Source organism: Pteronotus mesoamericanus, unplaced genomic scaffold, assembly GCF_021234165.1.
Source record: "Pteronotus mesoamericanus isolate MK-2021 breed Mesoamerican mustached bat unplaced genomic scaffold, CSHL_Meso_final scaffold_174, whole genome shotgun sequence".
Lineage (NCBI taxonomy): Eukaryota > Metazoa > Chordata > Mammalia > Chiroptera > Mormoopidae > Pteronotus > Pteronotus mesoamericanus.
The window spans coordinates 22524302-22549539 of record NW_026555309.1 but is presented as its reverse complement, the minus strand read 5'-3'; the positions used below and the strand labels follow the sequence as shown (position 1 = coordinate 22549539).

The 25238-nt window shown below is 36.3% G+C and overlaps 1 protein-coding gene across 2 annotated transcripts in view; it reads left to right on the top strand.

Moving 5' to 3' along the window:
• The window catches only part of LRP12 (LDL receptor related protein 12), a 70836-nt gene that overhangs the window by 10966 nt on the left and 34632 nt on the right, over window positions 1–25238 (top strand). The window lies entirely within an intron of this gene.

Below are 25238 nucleotides of genomic sequence, written 5' to 3'. Positions count from 1 at the left end.
GTAAAATACTCCAGAAATAAACACCTCATAAGTATTAAATCGTTGGCCAGTTAAGTAGCATAACGAAATCTCGTGCTCTCCTGTTCCATCCTGCCCGGGACGTGAATCATCCCTGAGTCCAGCGTATCTACACTGTATATGCTACCCGCCCATTAGTCATTTAGTCGCCACCTCGGTTTTCAGAGTCACTGTTGCTGTATCATTGTGCTTATATTCAGGTAACTCTTGTTTTCCTTAGTAATGACCCCAAGCACAAGAGTAGTGATGCTGGCAGTTCAGAAATGTGAAAGAGAATCTGTGAAGTTCTTCCTCTGAGAAAGTATGCATGTATAGGAAAACACGTAGTATGTGTAGGGTTTGGTAATTACACAGGTTCAGGCATCCACAGGGGGTCTCGGAAAGCATACTATAATATTAGTCTCAAATGTAAGTTACGTATATGAATTTTCTAGTAACCACATTAAGAGGAAAAAGAAATAGGTGACATTAATGTTAATATATTTAACCTAGTATATCTAAAATACCATTTTTGACATGTAATCAATAGAAAATAATTCTTCATACCAAGTCTTCAAAATCCAGTGTAAATTTTATACTTATAGCCCATCTTAATTAGAATAACCACATTTCAAATGCTTAATAGCCACTTTGGAAAATAGAGTTTATTAAAGCTGAATTAAACATGCCCTGTAATCTAGCAGTTCTAGGTATAAGCTCAACAGAAGTGGGAACATAATGTGCACCAAAGACATGTACAAAAATATTCATAGCATCCTTATTTGTCATAGTTCCAGGCTAGAAACAGCCCACGTGTCTATCAGTGGTAGAATAGATGAATTAATCTTGGTGTATTAGCTTAAGGTAAAACTATACAGTGGTAGTTCTCAAACATTTGGGCCTTGGGACTCCACAATTATTGAGGAATCCAAAGAATGTTTTTTTAATATGTGAGATGTATATGTTTTTAATAATAGATATTAAAATTGAAGAATTGTAAAATATTTAAAATGACCTAATAAGCCCATTGCTTGTGAGCATAAATAGCATACATTAAATAAAATTATGTAAAATGACAAGTGACTATATTTTTCAAAACAAAAATTTAATGAGAAGAGTGGTATTGCTATTGCAAGTTGCTGTAATGGCCGGCTTAATAGAAGACAGCGGATTACTTATCCCTGCTTCTGCGGTCGGTCTCTTGTGACGTGTTTTGGTTGAAGTATAGGAAAAAAGTCTGGCTTCATATAGATTCGTAATTGTAAAGGTGAAAGTATTTCAATAGCCTTTTCAGATAAGTAAGTATTCCTTGATGCTATACCAGAACTTGACAAGTAGTACATTTTAAACATTTAGTTGTAACATGGAATGTGAAACTGTATCAGTGAACTTTCCGTATTCTGTTAAACTGTGAAAGGATCTTGGGGATTTCCTCGGGTCCACTTACCACACTTTGAGAATAACTTGCTGCCCAGTAATGGAAAAACAAACAAACATCAAACTACTGGTATAGATAGCACAGGTGAACTTCACATGTTGATCAAATGAAGTCAGACACTAAATTATAGGTGCTGTGTGATTATAATCTAAGAAGTCAGAGTATAGGAGACTACTAATCTATTGGGGGGGGAAGGAGTAGTGATTGAGAGGGGTACCCAGGATAGCTTTTGGACTGATGGTTAAATTCTGTTTCTTGACCTAAGTGATAGCTTACACAGATAGAGTATGTGTGGTTTGTTTGTTTGTTTGTTTGTTTGTTTGGTGATACCTTGTAGCACTGTAAGCTTTCCATTTGTACATTTTTGTATGTATATTTCAATTAGAAGTTAAGTAATAAAACTTTTTTTTAAAAAGAGCAGTGTTCAAAAATAGTACCCTTAGAAGGTTTTCTGATAATTTAGATTGTCTCTAGTGTTTTGCTTTTTGTTTTTGTCTTTGATATTTTTCTTTGTATTTGATAATTAAAAACATTTAAAATGTTGTACTTTGGAAAATTTCAAACATTCATAAAAAAGGAAACTAGTGTAATCTGATACACCCAACATCCAGCTTCAAAAATGAATTATTAAATGGCCAGCCTTGTTTTGTCTAGACTTCCCCTCCCTAATGACAAATGATTTTGAAGCAAATCCCAGACATCTAATATTTATATTTCATTGTGTATCCCTAAAATGTGAGAGCTTTTAAAAAAAAACAACACCTAAGCCCAAAGCCATTATCACATTTAAAAAAACTAATACTTCCTGGTTATCTTCAGCTATCCAGCCATGTACATATTGGCCCGGTTGTCATAAAAACATGAATTTTTCAAAACTGTTTGGATTAGGATCCAAATAAGGTCCATACTCTGCAATTGTTGATATTTATTAAGTCTTAATTTAATGGTATCCTATCCCCTTTCTCTTTCTTTTCTTTTCAAAAAATTCTAAGTGATATTTGATACAGCTTTATGGTATTATCAGTCAAATTGTACTATTCCTTAAATTCCTTTATTAATAGGTTTTTGAGAATGGGTATTTAAACTTGACACGTAAGTTTGTTTTTTCATTTCCAAGACAATCATCAGGTGTTTACGAGGGTCACAGTTATATAAATGAAACATACCTAACATAGTGCCAGGCAGTACCAATTGAATAAATAAATTCATTTATCCATGACTGGAATAAATTATAGTCATGCGATTTCTAATGTTGAATTGTTTTTGCATTTGTGGAATAGGCTATAACAAGTTGATAATGATCTATTATCTTTTAGTCTGCTGAAATACATTTACTAATTACTTTTTTTCTTAAAATTATTTTTTTATTGTTCAAGTACAGTTTAGGCTTTGTGTTCATTTTTGCAAGATCAGTCAGCCTCGTCAGTCCTGGCTGGCTTCCTCCCTCCTCCTCTTGTCTTTCTCTCCCACTCTTCTAAACTAATCCCTCTCCTCCTGCCTGATTTTCTTATGTGTTAATCCATTCTTTTAGAGTCACTTGTACCCTTTTTGTAGTTTTTGTCGACATTAATGGTCAGAACAGTGTAAAAGATTTTGGTGTTCTGATTGTGGCCATTGCTTTTTAACATTAGGAAAGCAGAATGAGTGCTTATGAGCTGTGTAGTTGCTATGATAGGAAAGCAAAAATTAACGACTTTGTTCTGCGGACAGGAGAAATGTTTTCATTTCTAGTGTGGTTAAACTTTCGTTCACTAAGGAAAATAATAGAGATGAGCCTATAAGAAAAAGATCCCTTCTTACGAATGGGCCTTAGGACCAAACAAACCAGTAAGATAACTTAGTGGAGATGGATTGGTCCCAGAAGTAGAAGCTGAAGGAAGGATCTGGGATGTAGGTAGAGGGGGCAGGGAGTAAAATGGAGATGCTAAATGAGCATGGAGCTCAAGACAAAGGGCAGAACTGTTGTATTCTATCAACTGGGTATTTCTAGCCTGCTGGGGATTACACTTTAACACCAGACTTACTTGCTGAAAAGGCAGTAACACAGAGTTGGTGTCACTAACATGATTATTTACACCTAAGAGTATTTTTACTCTGATACAAAGGTTGGGAGATTAAGGGGAAACCCACTATTGGCACTACCAGAGTGAAATAACTATCCAGGGTTTAGGTTCTCCTGTTCAGCTTTTGATTGGAATTGTGTTAAATTTATAGATCGCCGTGTTGAGTTTTCTAATCCACGAATGCAAGATTTCTCTGTCCATTTTGGCGTTTATTTCTCTCATTAGTGTTTTGTAGTTTTCAGCAAACAGATATTGCGTATGTTTTGTTAGATTTATAAACTAATTTTTTTAACAATAGTAAACACAGTAGTAGCTGTATCCTAGGCAGTGTTCTACCACTTTGTGTTTGTGTATGTATATGTGCATATATGCATTATAGGTACACATATACTGGTTTTCTTCTCATAACAACCATGTCAGCCTCGATACTGTTATGTTTATTACAGATAAGGAACCTGGGGCACAGAGAAGTTAAGTTATCTTAGCCAAGACCACATTATCAGTAAGCAGAAGAGTTAGGATTTGAACCTAGAGAGGGCAGCTCTGGACTCTCTTAACCATAACAGTATTATTGTTTTTGTAGTTTTATTTAGAGACCTCCCTAAATTCAATGTAGTTTATATGCAGACTGATCAATTCCTGGTACATTTGCTGTTTTAAATTCATAACTAGAACTTACTTGCTTGTGGTGCTGATAGATGAGCCACAAATGCCAGATCATTAATGTTTCCTGAATTAATTTTGGTTTCCTATTAATTGAGATTTCTAAATAGCAAGATGCTATTGGGTTTTATGCCACCTACCCTCAAGGCGCTTTTTTTGTGTGTGTGTGTGTGTGTGAGACTACTAAATAACTTATGCAGATACTTTCTGTATAAAATGTTTTCTTCCTCAGTAGATGGACAAAAGATAATTATAGGAACAGTAATTGGATGGCTGATAAAATTAGAAACCAAAAATTAACTTGAAGAAATGCAGATAAATACCACATCCTAATTTAGTAAATATGTAAAAATCAAACTGTTCTATTAAGTGTTCAAAATTGTTCATAAAGACATAAAATTAAAAAGTGTCTAGAAGGTAATGAAACGAGCATATTAACCCTTGACTAGTGGAAATGGTAACTTTTGGCTGATACACTTACTGATATTAGGTGACATATATCTTGGGCATTTTTTCCTGTCACTTTTTCTTCATAAACTATTTCTTTAATATTGAGTGTTATATTGTTTACAATTATGCTCACATTTATAAATACTGTAATTAACATGTTTTTATTTCTATATTAATTTTGTTATTTTCCTTATGATGAAGCAATAAAAGTAGAATTATTGGGTCAAATGTTAGAGTATTTTCAGAACTCTTAATAAAAATTCCTAATTTTTATTTAGTGCTTACTACATGCTAGTCATTGCTTTAAGTGTTATATATACTTATGTATATATAATCTTTATGTTAAAACTATTAGATGAGTCCTATTTTAACTCTATTTTGCAAAAATCAAAGCCATAGAGACATTAAATACTTCCCTAAGGTCATCCAGTTAATGGCAGATTTTGTTTTCCAAAAAGAGTATACTACTTTAAGCTTCTGATCATGGTATCTCAGATTATACCCCTATCAGTGAATTGTTACCATTCCTCGTTAAAAGGATCCAAGAGTCATAGATGAATGGCTAATTCCAGTCTGGGGCAGAAAATATAAAAAGATAAACCTCAGACATTCTGTTGTATCCAGAAGTAAGGAGACTCTTAAAGACTAGTGGTTTAAGCCAGAAAGACACAGGCCAAATTAAAGGGGATCCCACTGGCCAAAGATGAGAGAGCCTGAGTATCAAAAAGAGTAATGAAGACAGTTGGTTGAAATTTCCTGAATATAGAAAAACTTCTTGGTTCATAACAACAAACTTGTAATAAGAAACACACCCCCACGACAACAGGCTACTGGATACCAGTGGTAAAAATAGAGCACTAACTTCATACTCTGAAAATGAGCAATTATAATGAAAGAATTAAGCATTTATCCTCCCTTTTTCTGTGTGAACTGTGTAAGGGTAAGCAAGTAACATTTGCTAAGGGAAAGTTCTTTGCAGAATTTCAGTTAATGAAAATATAAAAAACAGCAGGATTAGAAAATAATGTTGCCGTAATGAAATAATTTTATTCAGGACATAATAATCAGTTTCATCTAATGAAACTATAGTACAAATGGTCTTGTGGAAACTTTACCTGGGAGGGATCAAACTGCCCTACTTAGACCTATTGATTGACTGCAGTCTTAGGAAGAGTAGAACAAGCAGAAAGCATGTGCCTCCTGTAATACGTATGAAACCTACAGCGTCAGCTCTAAGTATTCCAGCAAAAATGTTGGACCTGTGTGGAGTCAAGCTTCCACTGCTTGGGACTGGCAAACTCTGGCCTTTCAGCCAAACCCAGCCTGCTGCCTACTTTTTGTTTGGTTTTTCATAATATTTTATTGAAACACAGCTACTCTGATGCACGTAAGTATTTTCTATGACTGCTTTTGTGGAACAGTGGCAGAGTTGAGTAGTTGCAGCCGAGACCATATGGGCCACAAAGCCTAAAATATTTGCTACCTGGCCTTTTTACAGAAAAAGATTGATGACTCTAGAGCTGCATGAGAAAAGTTAAGTGACACAAAAAGGAGGTGACACCACTGAACAAGGGCCTGTTAGAGACAACCGATCTGGTTTCTGTAGCAAGTCGGCAGTATAGAAAATAAGGGAATATTACCATAGGTTAAGAGAAACTTAAACATGAAATGAAGGATTGAGACTTCCTTTGGATCCTGGTTTCTAATAAGCCAACTGTGTAAAGACATTTATGACGTACACAGGGAAGTCTCGCTATGGCCTGGCTATATGAAATGATACCAAAAATTATCATTAATTTCATTGAAGTAACAGCAGTACAGTCAAGCAGGAGAGTGTCTATGTTTCTCCTCATTCAGTTAGGGAAACACACCTATATAGTAGGGAAGGTATATTTACATTAGGTAATTTGTAAAAGACATGTGAAAGAGGATAATCCTCAATTTCATATATAATATTTTAATAGGAAAATGTCAGGGTGACAGGATTTTAAGATTCTGTGAAAGAGCAGGAAAGTTACGAGATGAACTTCAATAGAGGTAAGTGAAAAGCTAACTATTTGCTCAGAGGAAAAAAAAAGAACTCTTTTAATGTATTTGTTAAATTGCTCAAGAACTTTGAATAGTCATTTACCAAACATTTTACATTTTAGTGGACAGTGAAAAGAAACAGCTCTCTATACCAGTAATCTAAATGAATAATTGGATGTGAGATCACTTTTCCCTGTGGTTTTCTAAACTTAATTCACTAATGAAAGAATGCCTATCACCTTTTTTTTTTTTTTTTTTTTTTTTGTATTTCTATATCCTTTTCCTTTCTTTTATCCTCAAAGCAAATGGTAACCTGAAACCAAATTGTTAATTATAAAGGATTTTTCATGCTTAATTTCAAGATCTGGTCATTTTGACTCAAATAAATGTTTACTGAGATCTCACTCTGTGTAAGGAATTGGAAAATAGGAAGGCAGAGAGAGTGAAAAAGAGAGAAGAAACAAAAGGGGAGAGAGACTTTTTTTTTGCCCTGAAGACACTCAAAATTTGTTGTAGACGATGGGTAGTCAAATTAATAACCTAAAACAGGATGATAAGGGCCGTGGTGATAATAAAGTCATAACTCAGTACTGATTTGATGTACCTTGGGAACATTAAGGAGGACTCCTGAGTCACCCCGAGATGGATGGAGATCTATTTCCTGAGCTGAGTTGAAGGAGTTAGGTTGGGTAGCTAGTGGCGGTGCACTGGACTGTTCCTTGTAGAGAGAACAGCATGTTCAAAACCAGAGGCAGATGGCAGGAGTACATGATATATGAGGAAGCTCCATTAGTGAGTGTAGATTCTTTCAAAAAGTTTAGCTAAGAAAGGAAAGACCACAATAAGAAAGCAGAAACAAGGTGGTGCACTGGCAAGAAAGAAATTTTCTTTTATGGAAGAGAGACCTGACTATATCATCAGAAGGATACTAAGGAACCAGAAGAAAGTTAAGGTCTGAAGGGGAAGGAGAGAAACTCTAATGAGTGACGTCAGGATCCGGAGTGATTTTAGATTTACTGTGTCCTTGCCTCCCGTGATAAAACCTCTAAGAAAGTTGAGAACAATTTTCCCTATCAGTGGAACACTTATCCTTCATAATTTCCTGTTCTCTGACCATAGGTATTACTAGAAGTAGAAGCAAACTACTCACTGTCTCATCTTTTATAAATAATAAAGGTAGGAAAAAGACAACAGTATAGATATCTAATGCAAAAAAAGAAATGGATAATGTCAAGAAAAACTTATATCTACAAATGTTACTGACCAAGATTTTAACAATTTAGTAATTTCTCTTAAATGTTAAAAGTAATAGACTTTAAAATTTTTAATTGTTACTGAATTTTAATTCTTCTTTCTTTATAATTCTACCACTAAAAGGTTATTTTCCACCTCTAATGCATTAAGAATCATTTGTTATTACAGAAGCCAACACCTTCTGTTTGTTCATAAACAACATAGTGTATTAGTGATGTCGGCAAGAATAAGAAAGTTGTAGCCACACGTTAGTCTTCTTATTATTGACTCTCATGTATAAAAACACTTTTTAAAGTGATCTGTTGCTAGAGAAGAGGGTAACAAATATGCTTTAGTATTTATATTAAACGATAGTTCCTGTACCATTGTGTCAATAATATTAAGAAAAAACATCACCTGTGATCATTTTTAAGTATAATGTTATAAAGAAAAATTTCCAATTATTTAGCTATAGAATTTTGTGTTGGTTTAATTTTTAGAGGGTAGCATTCCAGACATAATATCCAATCCACATAAATTAATCTACAAAAGTAATACATACTTATAGTAAGTCAGACATTATAGAAATGTCAAGAACAGACACTGATCATTTGTCTCCCCCTTTCCTATCTTAGGGGTGGCGGGGAGGGTTGGCTAAACAGCGTTAGCAGCCTATTGTGTATCCTTCTGTACACTTTTCTACACGTGTAACTTGGACTCACAGAATATACCCGAGGTCCCAAATTCGAATGCTGACAAAGACCGGGAAGGCACCACAGATGATCACCTGGTGTCAGAGCCTGAATGACAGTAGGAGGCACTGCAGCTGTCGGACACTTAAAAAACGACGCAGCCTCTCCTAGAGGAGATCAGCTCAGTATAGGTGCATACAGGAATACATACAGACATGCAGAAATTTTCTTGGGGGAGCCAAGAAATTCAATACTTTTAAGTGAAAACTCAATTTTTAATGTTGGAATCACATAGGTACGGATTTGCCTGCCACTTACTAGCTGAAGAGTCTCGGGTGATTTACCTGACCTGAGTCAGTGTCCTCACCCGTAACACGGGGGTAATAGTGTCTGTTCTTAGGACTTTAGGAGGAAGATTAAGTACGACGTCACAAGTTCAGTACAATGCGAAATGCTTACAAGTGTTGACTGTGCAGCCGTTCCTTGTCGAGCTCTAGGAGTGTGGGAAGGGGATTGACGGCAAAGGGGCCCAGGGAGACGTTCGGGTTTGGGAAGTGTTCTGTGACGTGAGCGTAATGGTGGTTGCACAGCTGTATATATTTGTGAGAACTCATCAGACTGTATACTTGGAATTAATGAATTTTTTGCTTGTAAATTATACCTCAAAGAGCTGAGTTTTGAAAAAGGTGATTGCCTTTCCTTTCTCTCTGTACATCAGTTTAATAAACTATTCAAAGTAGAGTCGACATCAGCGTTTCCAACATTTTTTTTTCACCATCCCTTCCCAGTCCCGATCACAGGCCCTATGTTGTGGACGATTTTGCCTTTTGGGAAACAAGAAAATAAGAACTACTTTTATTTGTCTGTTATACTTTTCTCATGTGCTAAGCTGACCATGTACTGACTGCATCTGTTTGGGTACTGTGCCTGACAACATTTGAGTAAAGTAGGCCACCAGCCACTTTCTAGAAATGTTATAATGTAATCAACAACTTAATTACCTGCTGTTCGGTAATAAGCTATGACGTTTAATTTACACCAAGAAGAAAAAATAGAAACAAAAGCAATATACTTGGTGTCTCCTTAAGTGGGAATAAAATATATAAGTAACACCCAGTGTGTATGTGTACTTGTGTATGTTTGTGTATATGGATGTGTGTGGATACTTTATTTCAAACATAAAATCTTACTAACATAGGAAGCCAAAATGTATAAAAACGTTGAACTTCCAAATGTCTATTAAGATTTGATTTGAAAATTAGAATGTATATTTCCAAAAGCCTAATGTTATAACTGATTGTGACCATTATTTTAAATGACAAGTAGGTTCAGACCAGTTCATAAATGTCTATTAAATCCATGATAAATAGCTGCAATTAAAAAGCTATAGAATAATACTTGTAGAATACCAGTAATTAAATAAATTAGAAAATTCACTCTATTTCTGAGGGATTCTTAACCTTTTTTTACACAAAACAGTTTACTAATAAGTATTTCTTAGACACTGTGGAGACTCTCTTCAGAAGAATGGGCTCCCATAACAAAATATTACAGACTGTGTGGCTTACCTGGCACAAGCTTATTTTCTCACAGTTCTGGAAGTTAGAAGTCCTAAATCAAGGTGCTGTCGGGATTGGTTTCTGATGAGGGCTCATTCTGGCTTGCAGTGCCCTTCTGGCTGTGTCCTTACCTGGCCTCTTCTCTGTGCACAGATGGAGTGAGAAACCTCTGATCTCTCTTCCTAAGGAAACCAGTCTTACCAGATTAAGTCCCCAACTTTATTACTTCCTTTCATTTTAATATCTCCCTTAATGGCTCTCTCTCCGGATATAGTCAAACTGGGTGTTACGGCCTTAAACATACGAATTTTGAGCGACACAGTTCAAGTTATGACAGTGTGCTACTCTATACCTTATTTTGACCAGGCAGAAAGAAGTAACTATGTTACAATAGCTTTGAGAGAAATAGAGAGTGGGAGAGGGAGATACTGGCACAATTAGAGTTTAAGACCAATAGATCAAGACTGGTCTTTCTCAATTGGGAAAAAAATATTAATATGGCTTTACAACATAAAACTCTAGAAAGATAATCCAGGAGGTTAACAGCTCAAAAAATAATTTCTAGTTATTAAAATCACAAACAAACCTAAATTAAGAATGACTTGTAGGGAAGTCTAAAGAAATTAAGTGGTTGTTCACTGACTTCAGACTAATTAAGAATATATTCCCAAGATAGGAAGGATATTTAACCAAAGATAAATTATATTGTCAACATAGAGGAAATCTGAGATTGAATTGAGCAAAATGCCAAGGACAATAACATAGTCTTGGAAACATTCGTAGGATAAAGAATAGCAGAACATCATATAGGGCTGCTGCTTGTGTAGGCAATGCAATACTAAGATGTTTATGTCCCTTCTGTTGTATATGCTCTTCAAACTGAAAGGATAAGAGTAAACATTTCTGAAAACTTTCTTAAAGGACATAGGTGCAGTGATAATAGAAGTTCATTCAGGTATTTTAAACAACTAAGTTCTCATTTAGCTACTAAAATACAAGGAATGAATAAATGAAGGAGAGATAGATGACTAGAAACAGGAAATGCAATTTTGATTTGGTTGGTATGGTTGAGAATTCCACAAATCAGCAATTAGGGAAGATTATAGAGAAGGAAAGAAGTGGTTTATGAATACCTCAGAAAGGAAATAAATCTATAAGCCATATGGATTTGATAAGAACTAATGTTAGAGAAACCTTATTCCCTTTATAGATTGATAATCAGACTAATAGAAATGTTGGAGACAAATGCATCTTAACTTCCACAAGGGTTTGACAAATTATCTTACACCTTTTGAACACTTCAGGAAAATTTTGTCTGGATACTAGGATAATGTCTAGTACAGCATACAACCTCACCAAAAATTACAAATACTTTTTTTTAATAGAAAATATTTTATCTAGAACAGGAGGCCTTCTAGAATCCATAAAATCACTTTCATGAATCTGAGATCAGTCTTCCAAGTCAGAAAACCCACAGGTACCCTCGTGAGTGGCATTGTGTTATTTTTCCTTCCACAGATTTCTCTTCATGCTGTAAATCAGGTGGCCTAGGGCAGCACCCTCTCCTGCTTTTTGCCTGAAGTAAGAATCCGGATGTCTGATTTTAAGCCATGTCCCTGTATGTATGAGCTGTGTGACACTAGGCATATCACTTAACATTTCCAGGCTACACAGTAGGAATTCTGACTCCAGAATGCCTTCAAACTTGTGACTGCATCATCAACTCCTCCTGGAGCTGCCCTGCCCTGCAGATTTCAAAATTGCAGTGTCTACAATCAACTTCTGGTCAAGATGGAGGCATAGGTAAACATGGTTGGCCTCCTCACACAACAACAGCAAAAACTACAGCTAAACTACAAAACAGCTATCACCCAGAATCATCAGAATGTCGAACTGTATGGAAGTCCGACAACCAAGGAATTAAAGAAGTCACTTTATCCAGATGGGTAGGAGGGGTGGAGATGCAGAATGAGTAGTCCCTCAGCCATGTGTGGTGGATTAAAATCAGGAGGGATACCTCGGGAGTGAGGAATCCCAGTCCCAAACCAGACCATGCAGCCTAGGGTTCCAGTGTCAAGAAGATAAGTCCACATAACTTCTGGCTGTAAAAACCAGTGGGGGTTAGGGCAGTGGAAGAAACTTCGGGATTTTCAAGCATCTCCTCTTAAAGGGCCTGGAATGAACTTAAGACTTACACAGATTTGCTCCCTCTATGCTTCAACACTGAGGCAGCAGCTCAAAGGGCACCAGCGGCATACAGGGAGAAACTGAAGTATCTGGCATCAGGTGGAGTGCCGGAGGACAGCTTCCTCCAATGAAACTCCAAAGGCCAGGCAGTGGCATTGTCCCCTTTCTGAGGCCTGCTCCACACACAGCCACAGAGCGGTGACACCATATTGGAGGTTCCATCAACCGGGTTCACACAGGTTGCCCCGCCCTGGCGATTACCTAAGGCTCCACCCCATCCAACCTACAGGTGCACTTTTCTGCAGTAGGCCACACTACCAGGACAGAATCAAAGCAACTCTACCTGATACACAGAAACAAACATAGGAAGGCTGCCAAAATGAGGAGGCAAAGAAATACAGCCCAAATGAAAGAACAGAACAAAACTCCAGAAAAAGAACTAAAAATGGAGATAAGCAATCTATCAGATGCAAGAGTTCAAGACACTGGTTATTAGGAGGCTCAAGGAATTCACTGGATACAAATGAGGGGGAAGGGAGAGAATGGAGGAAAAGATGCAGGGATTAAGAAGTACAAATTGGTAGGTACAGAATGGATATGGGGATGTTAAGAACAGTGTAGGAAATGGAGTAGCCGCAGAACTTTTATGCATGACTCATGCCCATGAGCAAAGGTGGAGAGGATTGCCAAAGGGAGTACTGGGTGGAGAGAGGGCAAAGGCGAAAAAATTGGGACAACTGTAATAGCATAATCGATAAAATATATTAAGTAAGGCAGTAGAGTGGGGAATATCTGGATGAAGAGAGGATACTGGAAAGGAACGCAGTTGTAGGTTGGGAAGCAGTTTAGTCATCCTGAAATGCAATGCAAAAGTTTCACCAGAACAATGACAAGAGACAATTAAACAGGTTCAAGGGGAAAAAAGTTAATGTGTTGATTGGTCAATAAATTAACTGGTGAGAGATAACAAAAAGAAAAACTTCCAGGCCACAGTTTCATCATCTCTAAGGTAGAAATCACATGTGTGGGATTTGAGGCTTATTGTGAGTATCATATGTGACAAAATCATAAAAATGTTTTGAAAACTGCGAAGAACCATAAAATATATTTTTTTAATTAGCATTTAAAAAATTCCCCTCACTTTGAATCTTGGTCAGCTGTGGCTTTGGTACTATCACTTGCCTTCACTGAATATGTACAACAGGCACTCTGGCAACAGTACCTTGTAGTTTGATGATTGCCTCTAGGAGGTTCTCTTAAACATCTTGGTCAACATTTTGCATTTTTAAATATCTCTCTCTCTCTCACACACACACACAATCTAAATGAAGAGAAAAGATGTATTAAGAGACTTATGGGACAAAATCAAGCAGACTAGTATATACATTATAATTAAATTGTTAAAAATTAAAGACAGGCCCAGTGTCTGCTGTGGCTCAGTGGATGGAGCGCTGGCCTGTGAATCAAAGGGTCGCTGGTTTGATTCCCAGTAAGGGCACATGGCTACATTGCAGACCAGGTCCCCTGTAGGGGTCGCGTGAGTGGCAACCACACGTTAATGTTCTCTCCTTCACTTTCCCTCCCCCTCTCTAAAAATAAAATCTTTTTTTAAAAAAAGTTAAAGACAAGAAGAGAATCTTAAAAGCAGCAAGAAAAAAATCACTTGTCTTATGCAAGGGAACCTGCAAAAGTCATTTAGGAGATACTTCAGCAGAAAATTCATAGGCCAAAAGGCAGCAGTGTGATATACTCAAAGTGCTGAAAGAAAAACGAATGTGGAAATAAAAAGATGCCAACCAAGAATAGTCTACCTAGCAAAGTTGTCCTTCAAAACTGAAGGAGAGAGAAAGTTTTTCAGACAAGCAAAAGATGAAGGAGGTCATCACCACTAAATCATCCTTAAAAGAACCTTTTCAAGCTAAAAAAGAAAGGGCTCTAATTATTAATAACAGAAAAACATATGAAAGTATAAATCTCACTGGTAAAGGTAAACGAATAAATTCAGAATAAGGTGGTGATGGTTATGGCTAAATCATTTATAAATCTAATATAAAGTTAAATGACACTTTAGTATTTAAAATAACTATTTTATGAGATAACTATTTAACTATAATAATTTAGTATTAAAACTATATTTGTTATGAATACACAAGGAAAATATATGTTGTGACATAAACAAAATGAAGAAGAGTAAAAGTATAAGACTTAGTATCCATTCAAAATTATCAGCTTAAAAGAGATTGTTATAAATGTTTTATGTAAGCCTCATGATAACCACAAAGCAAAAACCTATAGTAAAAACCTGTAGTAGATACCTAAAAGATAAGTCAATCATAGCACTACAGAAAATCATCAAACACAAACAAAGGGAGCGAGAGAAAAAGAAAAGAATTATCAAAATGGCTATTGTAGGTCCACTTTGGATTCTTTCTGTTCTTGCTAGTGAGAACTTCAGCATCTCGCACCTCTGGGATGGAAGTTTTTAAGCTTCCAGCTTCCAGTAGTTGTTCTTTGCCAATCATTGTGAAGTCTCACTTTATACATGAGCAGCTCATCACTCAGGCTGAGACTAGGACCCTGGTGCAGATTTTTGGAGTCCTTTTTGTTTTTTACAAGTTTCCCCCTTTCCTGATATTCTGAATATGTCAGCTGACTCAGCCTCTCTCAACTCCAATCTCTGTCTCCTCAGCTTGTCAAGAACTTAAGTTCTCCCTTGATGTTCCAGGGTCCAGAAAGTCTCCAGGTATAAAGCCAGTGAAATAATGGGCACATCTTAATTTCTTTCCCTTTTCTTAAAGATCTAAGTTTTACACACCGTGTTGTTTAGTGTCTGAATTTTTTTTCACATGTTATTCCAACTTTTTTAGTTGTTCCTAGCGGAATTGATGATCCATTATCAATAATTCTGTCATGACCCAGGGTAAAAGTTTTCTGTCTTGAGTTTTCAAAAAAAAGTTTTTTGTTACTAAAAATATGGTTTTCTGCTGTATATCTTCTTACAGGCTATAGTTTGTATTACAGAAGCTTTTGGTTTTTGTATATTTATTTTATATTGTTTTTCTGGTGTCTTGGGTTTTCCAAATAGATATACAGTCATATCATCTATAGACAGATTTACTTCTTTCTCTGCTTTTGCAATTCTTATGCCTATAATTGTTTTTCTTGTCTAATTGCATTGGCTGATTTTAATAACTATAGTGGGAACTTCTATTTATCCATTCTCATTTTTAATAGAAAAGCCTCTAGGACTTCCCACTTGAGTAAGAAACTTGCTGATTTTATTTTATATTTTTGTATTGTTTCCTTCTGTTTTATGTATCTTTATTATTTCCTTAATAGATTGTCTATTCTTCAGGGGCAGAGTCTGTACCACTTACTTACCTATCAGCCTACCATCCATTCATTTATTTGAGCATATATGGACAGAGTATTTCCTCTATCATGTGTTACGTTCTGTGCCAGTCACTGGATTGCAAGACAAAACAAACACAGTTATGTCCATCACTACATCACATTCTCCATCTCCAAGATTAAGGTCTGGTGGGAAATAGACATTACACAGATAACACAAGTATAATAAATTTTCAGAAAGTGACCGTATTATATGCTATAGGAGCCTATAACAGGATGGCTTAACCTAGTGTGGGGGAATCAGGAGATAATTCCCTAAAGAAATATTAAAGTCCAAATCAAGAAAGTCAGCTGACACTTTTCTGAAAAAAATCCAATATTTCTGGAGAAAAGAGTGGAAAAGTGGATCACAAAAGATGAAGCTTTTGAAGTAGTTAGGAAGAACCAGACTATGGAGACTTTAGTAAGTCCTATTAGGATTTTGGACTTTTTCCTTACATATAATAACATAGAAGTGATGTTTGCTTTAGGGGTGTATATGAGGTCTGTCCAGAAAGTATCCAGCCATGTACTATGACAAATAGAGGCATTTATTGAAGAAGATACAAGAAACATTGTGCACAGGACAATGATGCCTCAGTCCCCTTCAGAGTAGGCACCTTGGGACCTCGCACAGTTCTCCCAGCATCTCTTCTGAGATTCAAAACACTCTGTAAAATCCTTTTTTGGAATCGCCATCAGCTGTCATATTTTCCTGAATCTCATTGATGGTCTGAAATGTCTGCCCATTCAAAGGTGATTTCAGTTTAAGGAAAAGCCAGAAGTTGCAGGGCACCAAATCTGGGCTGTATGGGATCTGAGTTACCTGGGTGATTTGATGTTTCACCAAAAACATTTGCATGAGACATGGTACATGAGCGGGCAAGTTGTTGTGATGAAGCTGCCAATCACCAGTTGCCCATAACTGCAGCCATTTTCATTGTATTTCATCTCTCAACCGATGAAGAACATTGAGGTAGTACTCCTTATAATTGTTTGGCCTGGAAGGGCATACTTATGATGGACAACACCTTCCCAATCAAAACAGTTAACATGGTCTTGATATTGCTGCAACTTTGCTGTGCCTTCTTCAGGTGTGGAGAACCAGACGACTTCCATTGAGACAACTAAGCTTTTGTTTCTGGATCATAACCATAGACCCTCTGTTCATTTCCAGTTATGATCTTCTTGACATCTGGTTCATTGGTAGCATTTTGAATCAAGTCATTAGCAACTACAGCATGATGATGTTCCTTCTGCTCTGGTAGCAGAAGCCATGGAATGAATTTTGCTACGACACATTTCATGCCAAGATCCTGCGTCAAAATCTCAGACACAATGGTATTTGGAATCCCCAGGTCAGCTTCTAGTTCTCTCACTGTCAGTTGCTGATCTTTTTGATCGCAGCCCATATATGTTCAGTATTCTCAGGTGTTCTGCTTGTTGTAGGCCTTCCAGAATGTGGATCACTTTCAGCAGATTCTCAACCATCTTTGGAGCACTTGTGCCACACTTTTATTTGCACTGCACTCATTGCATCGCCCCGAATGCCTTCTGAATCATCCAGATAGTTTCCGCAGAGCAATGTGTATGCTTAAAGCAAAATTTGGTGCAGATTTGTTGGTTCTACTTGCTCAGTCATTTTGGTTTTTTTATTATTATTATTTTTAATTTTTTTTAATTGTTCGAGGACACTTGTTTCCATTTTCCCGCCACCTCTTTCCTCTGCCCCACTCACCCCCACTTCCCACCCTCAGTCCTTCCCCCCCTTTGGCTTTGTCCGTGGGTCCTTTATACGTGGTCCTTCCTTGACTTGACCCTTCCCCTTCTTTTCCCCAATGCCCTCCTGCCTCGTCCCCTCTGATTATTGTTGGTTTGTTTTTTCTTTCAATGTTGCTGGTTATATTTTTCTTGCTTGATTGTTTTGTTGATTAAGTTCCCCTTATAGATGATATCATACGGTATCTGTCTTTCACCCCCTGGCTTATTTCACTTAGCATAGTGCTCTCCAGTTCCATCCATGCTGTTGAGAAGGGTAGCAGCTCGCTTTCCTTCCTTCTTCCCTTCCTTCCTTCCTTCCTTCTTTCCTTCCTTCCTTCCTTCCTTCCTTCCTTCCTTCCTTCCCTTCCTTCCTTCCTTTCTGCTGTGTAGTATTCCATTGTGTAAATGTACCATAGTTTTTTGATCCACTCATTTATTAATGGGCACTTTGGTTGCTTCCAGCACTTGGCTGTTATAAATTGTGCTGCCATGAACATGGGGGTGCATAGGTTCTTTTGAATTGGTGTTTCGGGATTCTTAGGGTATAGGCCCAACAATGGAATCACTGGGTCAAAAGGCAGCTCCATTTTTCATTTTTTGAGGAAATTCTAAACTGTTTCCTACACTGGCTGCACCAGTCTGCATTCCCACCAACAGTGTACTAGGGTTCTCTTTTCTCCGCTGCCTCTCCAGCACTTGTTTGTTGATTTGTTTATGATGGCCATTTGACTGATGTGAAGTGGTATCTCATTGTGGTTTTAATTTGCATTTCTCTGATGGCTAGTGATGCTGAGCATCCTTTCATGGGTCTCTGGGCCCTGTGTATGTCCTCCTTGGAGAGGTGTCTGTTCAGGTCCTTTGCCCATTTTTTAATTGAATTGTTTGTCTTCCTGGAGTGGAGTTGTGTGAGTTATTTATATATTTTGGAGATCAAAGCCTTGTCTGAGGTATCATTGCCAAATATATTTTCCCTTATGGTTGGTTCCGTTTTCATCTTGCTGATGGTTTCTTTAACCATGCAGAAGCTTCTTATTTTGAGGAAGGCCCATTTGTTTATTCTTTCCTTTATGTCCCCTTGCTATAGGGGACATATCAGTGAAAATATTGCTCTGTGGAGTATCTGACAGTTTCCTGCCTGTGTTCTTCTCTAGGACTTGAACGGTGTCACAACTTAGGTTTAAGTCCCTTATCCATCTTGAGTTTATTTTTGTGTATGGTGTAAGTTGGTGGTCGTATTTCATTGTTTTGCATGTAGCTGTCCAGATCTCCCAACACCATTTGTTGAACAGCTATTTTCACTCCATTTTATGCTTTTGCCCCCTTTGTTGAATATTAATTGGCCATAGAGACAAGGGTTTATTTCTGGGCTCTCTGTTCTTATGCCAGTACCAGACTGTTTTGATTACAGTGGCCTTGTAATATAGTTTGATATGAGGTATTGCGATCCCTCCTACTTTGTTCTTCTTTCTCAAAATTGCTGCAGCTTAATCAAGGTCTTTTATGGTTCCATATAAATTTTTGAAATATTTGTTCTATATCTGTGAAATACGTCATTGATTTTTAATAGGGATCGTGTTAAATCTGTAAATTGCTTTGGGTAATATGGGCATTTTGATGATGTTAACCCTTCCAATCCATGAACACAGTATATGCTTCCATTTATTTGTGTCTTCCTTAAGTTCTTTTTCACTGTTGTGTAGTTTTCTGAGTACAGGTCTTTTACCTCCTTGGTTAAGTTTATTCCTACGTACTTTATTTTTCTTGTTGCTATAGCAAATGGGATTTTTTTTCCCTGATTTCTGATTCTGATATTCATTGTTGTAAAAAAATGCCATCAATTTCTGAATATTGACTTTGTATCCTGCTGTTTTACCAAATTCACTTATTAGGTCGAGTGTTTTGGTAGAGTCCATAGGGTTTTCTATGTACACTATCATGTCATCTGCAAACAATGACAGTTTTACTCCCTCCTTTCCAATTTGAATGCCTTTTTTTTTTTTCTTGTCTGATTGCTGTGACTAGGACTTCAAAAACTGTTGAATAGAAGTGGTGAAAGTGGACATCTTTGTCTTCTTCCCGGTCTTAGTGGGAAAGCTTTCAGTTTTTGCCCGTTGAGTATTGATGTTGGTTGTAGGTTTTTCATGTATGGCCTTTATTATGTTGAGGTATGCCCCCTTTACTCCCACTTTACTGAGGGTTTTTATCATAAATGGATGCCGTACCTTATTAAATGCTTTTTCCACATCTGTTGATATGATCATGTGATTTTTGTCTTTTGTTTATGTGATGTATTATGTTTACTGACTTATAAATATTGAACAATCTTTGCACCCCTGGGATGAATCCCGCTTGATCATGGTGGATGATCTTTTTAATGTATTGCTGGATGTGCTTTGGCAATATTTTGTTGAGAATTTCAGTGTCTGTTCATCAGCGATATTGGCCTGTAGTTTTCTTTCTTTGTAGGGTCTTGCGATTAATCTGGTTTTGTGATTAGGGTGATGCTGGCCTCATAAAAAGAGTTTGGGAGTCTTCCCTCTTCTTGGGATTTTTTTTTAATAGTCTGGGCACAGGGGTTAGCTCTTCCTTAAATGTTTTGTAAAATTCTCCTGTGAAACCATCCGGTCCAGGGCCTTTGTGTGTCTGGAGTTTTTTTTATTACTGCTTCAGTGTTACCAGCTGTTATCAGTCTCTTCAGGCTTTCTACTTCTTCATTCAGTGTTGGAGGGTTGTATTTTTCTAGAAATTTGTCCATTTCATCGAGGTTTTCAAATTTCTTGGCATATAATTATTCATTGTAATTTCTTACAATCCTTTGTATTTCTGTGGTATCAGTTGTTATCTCCCCTCTTTCATTTCTGATATTATTTATTTGGGCCCTCTCCCTGTTTTTCTTGATGAGTCTGCTTAAAGGCTTGTTGATTTTGTTTATCTTTTCAGAGAACCAGCTCCTGGATTTGTTGATCCTTTGAATTGTTCTTTTAGTCTCTGTGTCATTCAGTTCTGCTCTGATCTTGATTATTTCCTTCCTTCTACTCGCTTGGGCTTTGCTTGTTGTTGTTTTTCCAGTTCTTGAAGATGTAGGGTTAGGCTGTTTATTTGAAATGTTCCTATCTTTTTTAGGTAGGCCGGTATTGCTATGAACTTCCCTCTCAGGATTGGCTTTGCTGTGTCCCATAGGTTTTGTACTGTTATGTGTTCATTTTCATTTGTTTCCAGAAACGTCTTGATTTTTTCCTTTGATCTCATTATTGACTCATTCATTGTTTAATAGCATGCTATTCGGTCTCCATGAGTTTGAATGTTTTTGAGTTTTTCCCTTGAGGTTGGTTTCTAGTTTCAAGTCCTTTTGGTGTGAGAAAATGCTTGCTATAATTTCAGTTTTCTTGAATTTGCTGAGACTTGTTTTGTGTCCTGTCATGTGGTCTATCTTTGAAAATGTTCCAAGTGCATTTGAAAAGAATGCGTGTTTTGCTTCTTTAGGATGAAAGGTTCTATGTATATGTATTAGTTGAGCGCATTTGATCTAATGCATTGTTCAGTTCCACAGTATCCTCGTTGATATTTTGTTTGGAAGATCTAACCATTGTTGACAGTAGGGTATTAAAATCCCCTACTATTAGTGTGTTACTGTCTATATCTTTCTTGAAGTCCTTCAAGATTTTTTTTATATTTTTGGGTGCTCCTACGTTAGGTGCATGTATGTTTACAATGCTTATGTCTTCTTGATGAATTCTTCCTTTGAGTATTATGAAGTGTCCTTTTATGTCTCTTTTTATGGACTTTGTTTTGAAATCTATTTTGTCTGATATAAGCATTGCTACCCTAGCTTTTTTTTCCTGTCCATTTGCTTGGAATATTTTTTTCCATACTTTTACTTTCAGTCTGTATATGTCCTTTGTTCTAAGGGGGTCACTTGTAGGCAGCATATGTGCAGGTCAAGTTTTCTTATCCATTCAGCTCCCCTGTGTCTTTTGCTTGGAGCATTTAATCCATTTACATTTAAAGTTATTATTGATAGGCACCTATTCATTTGTTTCCCTTTGTTCCTGTGTTCTTCTCTCACTCTTTTTCTTCATCTTAAAGCAGTCCCTTTAGCATATCTTGCAGTGCTAGTTTGGTGGAGACGTATTCTTTTAGCCTTCATTTGTCTGGGAAACTCCTTATTTCGCCTTCCATTTTAATTGAGAGCCTTGCTGGATAGAACAGTCTTGGTTGCAGGCCTTTGTTTTTCATTACTTGGAATATTTCTTGCCATTCCTTCTGGCTGGTAGTGTTTCTTTTGAGAAGTCAGCTGCTGGCTGTATCAGAGCTCCCTTGGATATTACTTCCTGTTTCTCCCTTACTGCCTTTAAGATTCTCTCTGTCTTTGATATTTGCCCAGTCATCTTGAATATGGCAGCCACACAGTACACATGCTCACTTAACAGTGTCTATCACCTCCACTGACTGGTATAGTGAATTAGTCATTGTTCATGCATGTGCATTCCAGTCCACTCTCCTTGGTTGCTAGGTTACATTGATGTTGCCCAAACTCTTCTTTTTTATTAACAATGACTGGACTTTTTCTGGACAGACCTCACATATGTGTATATATGTATTTATGTTTGATTACTATTCTCACTGCACAGTGGAAATGAGATTGTAGGATGCTGAGCATATGTTACTTGCAGCTGCCACTCATTAATTTTTAAACCAGTGATGTTCCTTGATACAGATAGGAATAACTGTGACTATAGGTTTTAACTCTGAAAGTTAAGTACATTTTTTTAATAAGCAAAAAATACATTCATGTCTGAATTCTTTTTAAGAAGCTAAGGAACACAAACTTCTAAATGCCATGGAAATTGGTATAGATCCTGAATTCTTTTTTTAAAGTAAGGAACACAAACTTCTCAATGATTGGGGATATGAATTTTCAAATCATCCAATTACTAGCTCTTTGAAAAAGTTACTAAGTTGCTAGAAGCTTTAGTTTTCTTGGCTGTAAAATGAACTGTTTTAAAGATGAGCTGAAGGAAAGTTTGTAAGGCACTTAGGATTTGGCTGGCACATATCTATTAAGTTCTCAAATTAAAAAAAAAATAAACAGAAAGATACAAAGCAACAGGGATACAGAGACCATAAGTTTACATATTCTCTTATTGATGACATTCTAATTACTCAGGTGAGTAAACCAAATGTTAGGAGATGTAGTTTAATTAAGGTTCATGGCTAATAAATAGTAGAGCTGGGATTTAATTCCAGGGAGCCTGGTTCCAGAGCTCAAACTCAATGCCGTTTGGCCACTTTTCCTAAAATGGTATCTCTTTTGGAAGCTTCTGTCTCTTGAATTGCAGTCAAAAACTAGAAAACCATGTTTCATCTTGGCAAGAAAAATGTGGAAAAGTGGTCACCTTTGTTAATTGATTAGTAGGACTGAAAAAAATTGTCATAAAAATTATTTCTTGACTTAGGTGATAATAAAACTTTTTCTTACTTGAAAACTGTGTTTTAGGCATTCTAATTAATCAGTTCATTCACTAGTCAGCTGATAATGTATAGTTATAGAAGTAATGATTTATCAGACTGTATTTTTCCAGGATAACATCTCTGAGAATATCTAACATGGCAGCACTGTACTTGTAGTAAGGAGGTGTTGGGGTGTGTACACCTTTATATGTATGGGGTTTTCATCTCTGGGGGGTTGGAGAAAGGACTTTAGGGAGAATGTCATTAGTTTTGTATCAAGGAAGCAAGTTGAGGGGGGCTATCTGCTTATAACATGGGAATAATTGTTATGTAAGTGACATCTTTTTAGAATGGCATTATACCTAAATTCAGTAGTCACTTCAAGTGATAATCAGAAAAGGAAATATTTAACATAACCCAAAAAGGGAATGGTTATTTGATGTTAACAAATTATTATTGACTTTTTAAATTTCTAAATAGTATTGTTTCTGAGTTAAAGTAAATGTGTGGGAAATTAGCAATATCATGTTTTATGTTTTAAAGTATTGTTTATCAGTTTTAAAAATCATTAATAATGCTTTTATGAAATTAAAATATTTTATAATATTTTATACAATATCAAACTTCCCATTTATTTAGATCAGTGGGAATTGAACTGTATTTTCTTCACCTATTCTTTTTTGGGGGGTTATATGAATAAAAATGTTTATAGAAATTTCTGCCTATTGTAACATACTCTATCAATGCTAAAGTATGCAAGAGGTCTTTTTATTCCCAGCTTCAAAGGTTTTCTTCCACAATTTGTATATACCTTGAAACTCTTGTATATACATATATGCTTATGTAAACATGTGTATTAACTATATACATTCATTTTAAAGTTAAAATTAGATTATATTCTAATTCATTCTGAAACATAAACTTAACATGCATATCTTTCCAAGTTAGTACATACAAAATTAATGTGTTGAATATTTTATAAGGCTATATTAGCTTATTCATTTGCATGCTGATGGCAATTTAGATTAATTCTGTTCTTTTATTATAAAGAATTCCACTAAGCCCTGTAAGATAGGGCTTAGTAAAATTCTCCATTTTAAAGGTGAAATAAAGACAAAGACGTTGGGTAACTTGCCCTATAGTACTCATCAAATAAGTAGTGGAGCCGGTATTAGCATAGTTGCAATCTAGTCCAGAATCCACAGTCTTAAATAGTACTTGATGCAACTGTTTTCCTTCTGCCTCTGTATTCTGTTTACAGAATTGGGGGGGGGGGGGTGTATAAAATAGATCTAATTTTAAGACTCCTGAGAATAATTTAATTTGCTACCTTAAGAATATCAGAAACCTTAGGGACACAGATTACAGAGCTATAATTGTAGTTGTTTCTAATATAGAAGTAGAAGGTTTAAACCAGCACTTCTGAAATGTTAATGTAGGTACATATGATTGGGGTGGGGGAAGATCTTGTTAAAATGTAGTTCTGATTCAATAATCTGAGGTGGGTTCTGAGACTCTGCATTTCTAATAAGCTCCTGATGTTGCCAGTAATACTGGTCTCCTTTTGAGGAGCAAAGATTTAGGCAATTTATGCTGACTTTTGGCAAATCTTGCTGTTTTATTGAATCAGTTTCTTACATCATTTTGTTTGTGCTATCAATTCTTACAAGTTGTGCACATTAAAGAAATAGGTGGAGGCTTCCTAGTAGTTTGAATTCTGTCAGTAGCTTTAACATTGCTGGAAAAAAAATCATGGTTTATATGGTATTAATATGCAGAACTTAAATAAATATCAGATTATTGATATACTGAATATGGTTTATATACCTATGTCACAATTTCCACCATTTTTTTAGTATAGGGAAAAACAATTTCTTTTCATTTTGAAGGGTGTAACTGTAGTTGAACTAAAAATTTTTTATCACTTTATTTTTCAGTATTTTACACATAGTGTTGACTGTGTGCCAGGCATTGTATCAAGTGCTTATTAATTGGCATGATTTCATTTAATCATCATGACCTCCCTCATGTATTCATCCATCAGCTCTTTGAGCACCTGCTCTGTTCCAGGAACTGCGCATGCAGTGTCGAACCAGATAAACACAGGTTCTTCTTTCTTAGATTCTATACTGTACATTAATCAAGGAATCATAGAAGTGTGATGGTTGTAAAAGTAAAGTTAATTAACATAATTGCTACTTTCTACAGAGATAACGTGATGGTTAAGAAATACCCGTCAAAGACAGTTCAGCTTTTAGCCCTCTAGGTTTCTCTTACTCCACTCCAAAGAAGTTCTTTCTCTGTCTGCTGGGTTTCTGAGCTGTTG